This window comes from Herpailurus yagouaroundi, unplaced genomic scaffold (genome assembly GCF_014898765.1).
Source record: "Herpailurus yagouaroundi ecotype Mexico unplaced genomic scaffold, PumYag 139, whole genome shotgun sequence".
NCBI lineage: Eukaryota > Metazoa > Chordata > Mammalia > Carnivora > Felidae > Herpailurus > Herpailurus yagouaroundi.
Window position 1 is genome coordinate 668,218 of NW_024412394.1, and position 12,147 is coordinate 680,364.

At 43.0% G+C, this 12,147-nt stretch overlaps 1 long non-coding RNA gene across 2 annotated transcripts in view; it reads right to left on the minus strand.

Annotated features, from left to right (window-relative positions):
* Window positions 1–769: 769 nt before the first annotated feature.
* LOC121029292 (uncharacterized) overlaps window positions 770–12,147 on the minus strand; it is a 51,949-nt gene continuing 40,571 nt past the window's right edge. The window contains exon 4 of one of the 2 annotated variants that reach the window (XR_005789664.1): window positions 770–961. This is a non-coding gene — a long non-coding RNA (uncharacterized LOC121029292). The remainder of the gene's footprint in view (window positions 962–12,147) is intronic. The other variant, XR_005789663.1, reaches the window with a different exon arrangement.

The following is a 12,147-nucleotide window of genomic DNA, read 5'->3' on the forward strand; positions in this document are numbered from 1 at the left end:
TTTTAGGTAGTGGGAGCCTGTATGTCATTATTTTAAATTAAAAAAAAAAAAAGAAAGAAAGTATTTCCAGCACATTTAAAACCTCAACCAATTTCCCTCAGCGCTTGAAACACTCTAAAAATATATATATAACAGTCAACCAGGTTTTTCTGCTTAATGTAAACACCAGCTACTTGTTTAACACTTAATTAACTCATTAATGAGTTTATTTGTGCAGTAACATAGGATACCAACATTTTCCTTTTAACTTCAACAAATACATACTATAATGTAAATGAGCAGTGAAATGATATGTTAAAGACACATAATGGAGGCAAACAACACTCGGTCAAGAGTGAAATAAGCAAGGCAAGTTTTTTTAAAAAAAAAATTTTTTTTTCAATGTTTATTTATTTTTAGGACAGAGAGAGACAGAGCATGAACGGGGGAGGGGCAGAGAGAGAGGGAGACACAGAACCATAAATAGGCTCTAGGCTCCGAGCCATCAGCCCAGAGCCTGACGCGGGGCTCGAACTCACGGACCATGAGATCGTGACCTGGCTGAAGTCGGACGTTTAACCGACTGCGCCACCCAGGTGCCCCAGCAAGGCAAGTTTTAAAACATGGTTACTGGGGCGCCTGCGTGGCTCAGTCGGTTAAGCCTCCAACGTTGGCTCAGGTCCTGATCTCGCGCTATGTGGGTTCGAGCCCTGCCCCTGTGTCAGGCTCTGTGCTGGCAGCTCAGGGCCTGGAGCCTGCCTCAGATTCTGTGTCTCCCTCTGTCTCTCTCTACCCCTCCCCCTCTCATACTCTGTCTCTCTCTCTCTCAAAAATAAATAAATATTAAAAAAATTAAAAAATAAAATAAAACATGCTTACTGAAATCGCAGGGTCTCCTGAGTGAGGTTGGAGATGAGAAGGAAATAAGGAGGTTGTAGTCACTGTTGCTGTTTAGTGGTGGATGAAGCTGAAAAAGAATGGACTTCAGAAGGAGTGAAACAGTAAATGTCTGAGCTTCATCCATGTCTGGATCCAAGAAGCTGGTGGAAGCTGCTCGTTTCCTTGGCAATGAGTCTTCAAAAGTGGATGGTTGTGGATCGTCCTCTGAAAGTATTGACAAAGCAGGACAAGAAACTTGCCCATTTTTAATGGGCAAGTGTCACATTCCCTTTGCCTGTGTTATGCAGCTTCTGATTACCCTACACTGTGCTGGAAATTGCGTTTTGAATGTGATTTTTCTGCTCTTGTCATGATCATGATCTCTTATAAGCAACAGTGATCATTCTGTCTACATGATCTAAGATTTCCTTTAGGGGGACCTGGCTGACTCAGCAGGAAGAGCATGCGACTCTTGCTCTCGGGATCGTGAGTTCAAGCCCCATGTGGGGTGTAGAGATTACTTAAATAAAAACTTTTAAAATAAATAAATAAATAAAGTTTCCTTCAAAGACTTCTCGTCAAATATTAGTGGCTCCTTGTATTAACGTGCTAGGGCTGTCATTACAAAATACCACAGGGCGTGTGTCTTAAATGACAGGTATCTATTTTCTCACAGTTCTGGAGACAGGAAGGTCAAGATCAAGATGCCAGCAGGTTTGGTTTTTCCTGAGGCCTTTCTCCTTGACTTGCAGTCTTGCTACCATTCTCACTGGTTTCCTCATGTGGTCTTTCTTTGTGTACAGGCACTCCTGGTGTCTCTATTTTTATAAGGACACCAGTCATAATGGGTTAGAGCTTCACTCTTATGACCTAATTTAACCTTAATTACCTCTTTGAAGACCTTATCTTCAAATACAGTCACACTGAGCATTAGGGCTTCAACATATGAATGGGGGCGAATGGAATTCGGTCCATAACACTGCTCTTCCTCCAACTTAGTTCCTTCCAGCATTATTCCTTCCAGCTGAATGTGTTTCTTGGAAGACACACGGTAAAGCTCTCCAGAATGAACAACACTTTAATAATTTGTCGCTTTCTCTCACACAGGAAATAAGGTATTCACAGTAAGTGGAAACATGTGCATGGGGGCGCTCGGCTGGCTCGGTTGGTGAAACGTGGGACTCTTGATCTTGGAATTGTGAGTTAGAGCCCCACGTTGGGTGTGGAGATTCAAAATAAAATCTTAGGAGTGCCTGGATGGCTCAGTCAGTTAAACATCTGATTTCAGCTCAGGTCATGATCTCATGGTTTATGACTTCAAGCCCACGTTGGGCTCAATAAATAAACTTTTTTTAAAAATCTTAAAAAAAAAAAAGAAACAAGTGCATGCATGTATCTTTTTATGCTTTCACCTCTTTTTTTTTATTTAATTTTTTTTTTCAACGTTTATTTACTTTTGGGACAGAGAGAGACAGAGCATGAACGGGGGAGGGGCAGAGAGAGAGGGAGACACAGAATCGGAAACAGGCTCCAGGCTCCGAGCCATCAGCCCAGAGCCCGACGCGGGGCTCGAACTCACGGACCGCGAGATCGTGACCTGGCTGAAGTCGGACGCTTAACTGACTGCGCCACCCAGGCGCCCCTGCTTTCACCTCTTAATACACTTTATCACTTCCAATATACATGTTTCCCTAGGTTCACCTGCTTTCTTGACAGTTTTTCCACTGTGGTCATTTTCTTTTCTTTTTTTTAACCTTTTTTTTCTTTTTAATTTTCTTTAATGTTTATTTATTTTTGAGAGACAGAGACAGAGCATGAGCAGGGGAGGGTCAGAGAGAGAAGGAGACACGGAATCTGAGGCAGGCTCCAGGCTCCGAGCTGTCAGCACAGAGCCTGATGCGGGGCTCAAACTCACAAACCCTGAGATCATGACCTGAGCTGAAGTCAGACGCTTAACCAACTGAGCCACCCAGGTGCCCCACTGTGGTCATTTTCATTTTCTAACGTGAGGAATTGATACAGAAAACAGGTAACTGTCCCTGCACCAATGCCACACTGTCTTAAAGATGATAATATCCTTATGGTAAGTCTTGATGTCTATTAGTATAGGGTCTCTAACTTTGCTCTTTTACTCCAAGATTGTATGTGCTAGCCTTTGCCCTTTGCAATTCCATACATTTGAGATTCAATTTGACACTTTTCACAAAACACCTGCTGGGGTTTTGCTTGTGACTACCTTGAATCTGTTGATCAATTTAGGAAGAACTGATATGTTTATAATATTGAATCTTCCAATCTATGAATATTATATAGTTCTACATTTTTTCATCTTTACTGATTTTTTTTAGTTTATTTATTTATTTTGAGAGGGGGGAGTGCATGCATGAGCAGGGGAGGGGAAGAGAGAGAGGGAGAGAGAACCCCACGTAGGCTCCACAGAGCCTGACATGGGGACCAAACCCACGAACCCCGAGATCATGACCTGAGCTGAAGTCAAGAGTCTGACACTCAAGACTGAGCCACCCAGGCCTCTGGTAGTCTTTACTAATTTCTATGAAATTTTTATTGTTGTAAAATGCACATAATAAAGATGATGGCTGGGGCACCTGGGTGGCTCAGTCGGTTGGGCGGCCGACTTCGGCTCAGGTCACGATCTCACGGTCCGTGAGTTCGAGCCCCGTGTCGGGCTCTGTGCTGACAGCTCAGAGCCTGGAGCCTGTTTCAGATTCTGTGTCTCCCTCTCTCTGACCCTCCCTGTTCATGCTCTGTCTCTGCCTGTCTCAAAAATAAATAAAAACATTAAAAAAAATTTAAAAATTAAAAACAAAAGATGACGGCTTCAGTAGTGAGGGGTGCTGTGGAGCCGCAGCGAGTACTAGCCCACTGTGGCTTTTGCAGAAAACTTCCCTAGACAGCGGCCTCAAGAGAGCTGAGAGAACACTGCACATTCTGGCCACGTATGAAAGCGTACTGTACCCTTTGACAAAGAGACTGGATTTCACAGAGGCATGGATTGGATTCAGTTTTCTTCGGAAGAACTTCCCAAAGCACTACAACGAGAAAATTGTATTTTTGATGCAGTAAAGCTCCATATTCAAGCTCAAAGACCAAAAATTTTTCAAGAGGATCAAACATTTGATGAAGAGAAAGGTTCTTGAGACTATTATTACCCAGAAAATAAGCAAAATTGAAAAAAATACACATAACATTTACCATTTTAACTGTTTTAAAGTAATGTAGGGGTGTGAAGTACATCTAAGATGCTGGGGAAAAAAACAGGGAAACGTATATATTGGAAGTGATAAAGTGTGTTGAGAGGTGAAAGCATCAGCACTACCTAGCTCCAGGAATTTTTCTCATCACCCCAAACAGAAACTCTCTACCCATTAAGTAGTTACTCTCCATTTTCTCATCTATGCAGATCCTTCAATCTGCTTTCTGTCTCTATGGATTTGCCCAGTCTAAATACTTCATATTTTGGAAGCATACAACATATAGCTTTTTGTGTCTGGCTTATTTCACTTAGCATGTTGTTGAATGTATTGGTATTTCATACATTTTTATGTCTGAATAATATTTCATTGTATGTATATGCTATATTTTGTATATCCAATCATGCATTGATAAACATTTGGGTTGTTTCCACCTTTTGGCTATTGTGAATAATGCTATGAGGAACATTGGTGTACAAAGATCTGTTTGAGCCCTTGTTTTCAATTCTCTTTTTTTAAGTTGTTATTTATTTTGAGAGAGAGAGAAAGAGAGAGAGAGAGCGCATGCATGTGTGTGCACAGGCATGTGCATGCACACAAGCCAGGGAAGGACAGAGACGGGGAGAGAGAGAATCCCAAGTAGCCTCTGCAATGTCAGCTTGGAGCCTGATGTGGGGCTGGAGCGCACAGTGAGATCATGACATGAACCAAAATCAAGAGTCAGATGCTCCACTGACTGAGCCACCGGGTGCCCCTCAATTCTTTTGACTGTATACCCAGAAGTGGAATTGCTGGATCATAAGGTAATTCTATTTTTAATTTCTTGAGGGACTGCTGTTCTGTTTTCCACAACAGTTGCACCATTTTACATTTCCACCAGCACTTTGGCCATTTTTTAAGTTGTGTTGTTTGTCTTTTGGTTGTTGAGTTGTCAGAGTTCTTTACATATTCTGGATACTAGACCCTTTATATATATATATATATATATATATATATATATATATATATATATATTTAGCAAATATTTTCTCCCATTTTTTTTGCAAGTATTTTCTCCCACTCTATGGGTCATGTTTTCATGCTCTTGATAGTGTCTGATGCACAAAAGTTTTACATTTTGATGAAGTCCAATTTATCTATTTTTTGTCTTTTGTTGCCTGTGTTTTCAGTGTCATATTTCAGAAACTAACATATGCACAATGGGGCACCCCAAACTCCATCAGCTTTTATCTGGGAATGTCTTAATTTCTTCTATATTCTTGAAGGATTCATTTTGTTGGATATAGAATTCTTGGGTTGACAGGTTTTTTCCCAGCACTTGAATTATGTCATCCCACTGCCTGTGTCCTCAACGGTTTCTGATTAAAAATCAGCTATTTTTGGGGGCACCTGGGTGGCGCAGTCGGTTAAGCGTCCGACTTCAGCCAGGTCACGATCTCGCGGTCCGTGAGTTCGAGCACCGCGTCAGGCTCTGGGCTGATGGCTCGGAGCCTGGAGCCTGTTTCCGATTCTGTGTCTCCCTCTCTCTCTGCCCCTCCCCCGTTCATGCTCTGTCTCTCTCTGTCCCAAAAATAAATAAACGTTGAAAAAAAAATTAAAAAAAAATAAAAATAAAAATCAGCTATTTTTTTTAAATTTTATTCATGGGGTGCCTGGGTGGCCCAGTCAGTTAAGCATCCAACTTCGGCTTAGGCCATGATCTCATGGTTTGTGGGTTCAGGTCCTGCGTTGGGCTCTGTGCTGATGGCTCAGAGCCTGAAGCCTGTTTCTGATTCTGTGTCTTCCTCTCTCTGCCCCTCCCCTCCTCATGCTCTCTCTCTCTCAAAAAAAAAATAAACATTAAAAAAAAAAATTTTTTTAAGTTTATTCTTTACTTTGAGAGAGAGCAAGTAGGGGAGTGGGGGAGAGAGGAAAAGAGAGAGAGAGAGAGGGGAGCACACTGTCAGCAAGGAGCCTGATTTGGGGCTTGATCTTATGAACCATGAGATCATGACCTGAGCTAAAATCCAGAGTCAGATGCTTAACTGACTGAGCCACATAGGTGCCCCCCAAATCAGCTATTAATAATTATTGATCATCCCTTGCACATTATGATTCACCTCTCTCTTCCTGCTTTCAGAATTTTTTACTTATCTTTGACTTTCAGCAGTTTGACTGTTTGTCTTAATGTGGATCTCTTTGAGTTTATCCTACTTAAAGCTTGTTGAGCTTCTTGGATATGCAGAGTCATGTCTTTTTTTCAAATTTGAGGGGGTCAGACATTAATTCTTCAAATATTCTTTCTGCCCCTTTCCTACTTTTTGGGACTCTCGTTGTGCATATCTTAGTATGCTTGATGGTGTCTCACAGTGTCTTAGGCTCTGTTCATTTTTCTTCATATTTTTTTCTTTCTGCCCTCAGACTGGATCATTTGACCTATTCTTGATTATTTTCTCTGTCTGCTCCAATCACCTGTTGAAACCCACTAGTGGATTTTTAAATTTCAGTTATTGTACATTTCAGCTCCAGAATTTCTATTTGGTTCCTTTTTATAATTTCTATCTCTATTGATGTCTACCTTTCTTCCTTCTGTGAATGGGCCATACTTTCTCGTTTCTTTGCATGCTTCATATTTTTTTTTTGTTGTTGTTGAAAACTGGACATCTTGAATATTATGCAAAAAGAAAAGGAAAGAAAAATTACTCTCTAGGTCTTTCCACATTGGCTCTGGGTTGCAGTAACTCCTTCAGTGCTTAACCACTTATGAGGCTTTCTTAGCCTTCTCGTCCTGCTGGCACTCAGCCTAAGGACCAACCAGAAATAAGTTCCTATGGTCTTCTCAGTTCTTCTCCGAGCATACATTCTGCACCAGACATACACGTGTGTGGATTTTAAGGTTCTCCAATATACATGAGAGCTTTTCATGACCCCTGCTCCCCCCCAAAATCTCCCTAGCTTTTCCTCCCAGGTTTTTGTTGTGTCTATTGTTTGTTCCAACAGCTATAAATATATAACCCCAGGAGAGAGCAGCTTGTTCATTTGTCTTTCAGTATTTTTTTAAACATTTATTTATTTTTGAGAGACAGAGTATGAGTGCAGGAGGCGCAGAGAGAGAGGGAGATACAGTATCTGAAAGCAGGCTCCAGACTCTGAGCTGTCAGCACAGAGCCCAACATGGGGCTCGAACCCACAAACTGTGAGATCATGACCTGAGCCAAAGTTGGCACTTAACCAACTGGGCCACCCAGGCACCACATTGTCTTTCAGTATTCTTAAAGAATGTCCTCTGCATACCTGCTCTGCCCTGATAGAGTTCTGAGATAGGGCAACAAAGGTAAAGCTCTTACATCAATCCTTCAGAGAAACCCCTGTCAGGTCAAAACAAACAAACACAATTCCTTGGGAATAAAGTCCATTCTGTTCCCTCTGGAACCAGGTACACTGGGAAACAATCTGCCATCTTCAAGACTGCCACCATGCCAGGGAGAGAGTGGGCAAGACTAAGTTAAAACACCTCAAAGCTCCCTTGCCCTGTTACAGTGGACTTTCTCCTGGCTAAGCATTCACTTGGTTGCTGTAAGCCTTTCACTACCTTCCAGAATTTTATAATGTTGATTCTGACCAGTTTGGGGAGGTTTTTTTGGTGGTTCTGGGAAGAGCTGGCCCTCAGAGGTCCCTACTCCACTTTTTCTTGTGTTATTCTCAGTGATGTTTTGAAGTTTAGTTGTAAAGATCTTGTACATCTTTTGTTAGATATTTTTCTGGGTATTTTATGTAATTATAAATGTTCTTTTAAAAAAATGTCATTTTCAGGGTGCCTGGGTGGCTCGGTCTGTTAAGTGTCCAACTCTGGCTCAGATCATGATCTCATGGTTTGTGAGTTCAAGCCCTGCGTCGGGCTCTGTGCTGACAGCTTAGAGCCTGGAACTTGCTTCAAATTCTGCATCTCCCTCTCTCTCTCTGCCAATCCCTTGCCCACACTCTGTCTCTCTCTCTCTCTCTCCCTCAAATATAAATAAGTTGTTTAAAAAATGTGATTTTCTTATTGGGTGTTACTGGTATATAAAAGTGCAATTTATTTTTAAATATTTATTCAGGGATCATACTAAATTTACTAATTCTAATAGTTTCTGTATAGATTCCTTTGGATTTCCTATTTCATCTGTGAATAATGACAGGTTTGTTTTTTCTTTCAAGTCCTTTTAATTATTTTTTTCTTGCCTTATTCTAAAGGCTAGGACCTCTACTACAATGCTACATTGATGTGGTGATAGTGAACATTCTTGTCTCAAATCTGATCCCATGGGGAAAACTTTCAATATTTCACTATTGACTATGATGTTTACTGAACAAATTTTTATACCCTCATTTTTTAGGTTCTTATAAGTGCCCTTGATATGCTGGATGGAGAAAATGACAGGCCACAAATTCAGGTAAGGTGTGAGAGCCAGAATGTTGCAGCGGCAGTATTACGAAAGACTTGCATCTTCTGCAGCTAGAGGGAAGATTGAGCTGAAAGCCAAGCACAGGACTTGTTTGTGAGGGTAGCAGAATTATACAGAAGCCCTGTTAAGGCTCCTACATCAAAATCAGTGCCCTGATGAGGAGAGAATGACACTCTGGTACCTGGGAGGGGGATAGTGTGTGGACATGCTTGAGAACCCTGATTTTTCCTAAACTTGCTAGACCTAATGAAATATCTCATTTCCCCTTTGTTGGAGGATAACAGCTTCCACATGTTCAGAAACTCGTGGAGGCAGATGCCTTGTAAGATGATACTTGCTCTCCTCAAGATTTGCCCCCAGCCTCCCATGGTTTCTAGGCCAGTAATTTGGACTATTTTTCATCATGGCCCAACTGGGGAAATCCTGACTCCACTTTAGAAGAAAAGAACTTATTCATGGATCTGGATATTATGTACCAATAGTAACTGGGAAAATATGCCTGGGTATGGGGATCTTGAAGGTGTTGGGCCAAGGGGATTGGGATATAAGACTGGATAAGGAGGAGTATATTAATATTAATATTTTTGAGAGAGAGGGTATGGGGAGAGAATCCCAAGCAGGCTCCACACTGTCAGCACAGAACCAGAAGTGGGGCTCGAACCCACAAACTGGGAGATCATGACCTGAGCTAAAGTCGGACCCTTAACCAACTGAACCACCCAGGTGCCCCTGCCTGGGGCTTTTTTTATTCAATGCTGAACATTTTGTATGAACAACTGTTGAGACTCTGGATGAGGTGACCTCTCTCCAGAGAAGACTTATTTTATTTAGCTTCTCTAGGCAGGAAGTTAGAGGTATGACAGATAGCTTATTGAGCTTATTTGTGTCTGGTGTGCTCTGTAAGGCTTTTATCTATTTCTGATTTCTGGTCTTCCATTACTCCTAGGATTTAGACCTTATTTAACTGACAGCCTGGGGTTCACAGGGAACTCTCCTCCTTCATCAGCCTGAGCTCTGTGTTTTGTGTCCCTGGCGCCATGAGACAGCCAAGAACTCTGTTAGATTCTCATTCTCTCAGTTTATGCTTTCCTCTCGGCTCCTGTCATTTTTTAGGACTCCGCTCTCCAGGCTCTCGACCCCTCAAGTCCTGGTTGTCTCAGGAGCCCCCTCAGCCCCACAAGACCATTGAGGGAGGTGCTGAGTTTCTTGACCTCTTAGTGGCCATTTTCTGACAAGCTCCTTACCCCTCACCCTGTGCCACTACAAACTAGCAGATACTTCTGGGTGAACAGTTGAGTAGAATTAGGACCTACCTCAATTATTTTCATTCTTTCTGGAAACTCAGTCCCTCAAAATCTGGCTGTCTTGGTAGCTATCTGATGCCTGCAAATAAAATTTGTTTTGTGTCCTTTGATTTTTATCTAGGCTTTCTTGTTCTTGGTGGGGAGGTTAGCGTCCTGCTAGCCAAGCCATCACAGCTGAGAGAGGGGTATCTTCACTTGGCAGTCCTTTCTTGCTTGATTTTGCGTATCATTTGTGGCCAGTTGACATCTTTTTAAGTTTGTTTAGTTTCTGTCTTCCCTCATTACAAGGTGGGCTTTGTGAGAGCAGGCAATGGATCTATCTCGCTCATGATGTGATGCTAGGATCTAAAGCAGTGCCTAGTACATAGTAGGAGATGAATGAATAGTTTTAAATAAATAAATGTTACAGGAACCTTGCAAAGGAGTTGTAAAGATGTTCCTTTTTTTTTTTTTTTTTTTGGCCCCCCTTTTTTTTTTTTTTTTTTTTTTTTTTTACTTTTTTTTAACGTTTATTTATTTTTGAGACAGAGACAGAGGATGAATGGGGGAGGGTCGGACAGAGAAGGAGACACAGAATCCAAAAAAGGTTCCAGGCTCTGAGCTGTCGGCGCGGAGCCCGACGCTGGGCTTGAACCCATGGACCGGGAGATCATGACCTGAGGTGAAGTCAGACGCTCAACCGACTGAGCTCCCCAGGCTCCCCATTGGCCCTGCTTGTTTTTAAGCGCTATAGCAAAGTGATGAACAGCATTATGCCAGTTCTCAATGTATGAACTCTCAGCTCCAAATTCATCCTTCAGTCCTAGCTCGGCAGTCATGGACTGGACGACTTACGTATTTCTTCTGTACAGTGAGCATGGTGTAGAGGGCACAGGAGGACAGAAGAAAGAGGGCGTTTTTCTTCCTTGTTCCAACGTGCTGCATTCTGCCTTTGTTGCCCTGCTCCATGGCCTAGCAGCAATGTGTGGACGTGTGTGTTTGTGGTGGCCGAGGGCGGGACCATCTGGGAGTGCTCCGCTCCAGCCATGAGTCTAGAGAATGCAGCCCTTCAGCTACCACGAAGTCCCAGTGGGCCCAGGGACTAGTTTGCTGCTGTCCTCCCGGGGCAGATACAGTATATCCAGGCCTCATGGCCCGTGGCAGTGCCCTGACCCCCTCTGCCTGCCCGCCCACCAGCCTCGGCTCACTTCGCCCCAGGGTTATTTCCCACAACCTTCTTGTGACCACCACACACTCCACATGCCTCGACTATCTCTACATGTCTGCCCAGTAGCCTCCGTTCGCTCACACCCTGGAGGGTTGTCTCCCGCTTGTCTGGTGATTGCTGACTAGCTCTGGCCTGGGCAACCCAGCAAGCTTCTCTGCCACGCAGTGGGTCAGTAAGGTCTGAACCAGAGGCTGGGGCACTCTCCCTCGGCTCTAGGACACTTCTGCACCTCTTTATGGTTACTAACCTACCATTGTTTAATAATTCCTTATCGTAAGCTACCCTGTTTACATTACTGTGTGGCTTCTGTCTCTTGACTGGGCACAAATTAATGAAGAATTGGTACCAAGAATGGTCCCAGGAAGTAGGCCGATATAGGTGGGATTTGGGCGTTGGTTGGGTCACAGGCTCCGGCTTGATAGCAGTGCTGACCTCTTTGTCAATGACAGATGGGCTGCTAGTGGCCCACAGCATGCAATGGCACCACAATTAATCGGACTGTCATCTGTGGTTGATCGTGAAGTGCCAACTGAGCACATGCCTCGGGAGCCCATGTGGCTGTGGCCTTTCGCCGTTAAGCCATTAACAGTGATGATAAGGGGGCGCCTGGCTGGCTCCGTGGAGCATGTGACGTTTGATCTCAGGGTTGTGAGTTCAAACCCCGCATTGGGAGTAGAGTATACTTAAAAAACAAGATCTTTGTAAAAATGACTTGGTTTCAGCTCAGGCCATGAACTTTCAGTTTGTGAGTTCGAGCCCCGTGTTGGGCTCTTCACTTACAGTGTAAAGCCTGCTTCGATTCTCTCCCTTCCTTTCTTTCTGCCCGCCCCCTCCCCCACCTCTCAAAAATAAATAAATAAACTTAAAATAAAATGATAAAAAAATAAATTAAAAAATGACTAATGGGAGGCAGCTCTTTCTGCCCACGGGTCTGTCACCCTGTGTGCTTTAATAAAATCACCTTTATCACCAAAAAAAAAAAAAAAAAAAAAAAAAAAAGACTTTAGGGGCATCTGGGTGGCTCAGTCAGTTGAGCATCCAACTCTTGATTTGGGCTCAGGTCATAATCTCACAGTTTGTGGGATCGAGCCCTGCATCAGTCTCCACACTGAGCATGGAGCCTGCTTAAGATTCTCTCTCTC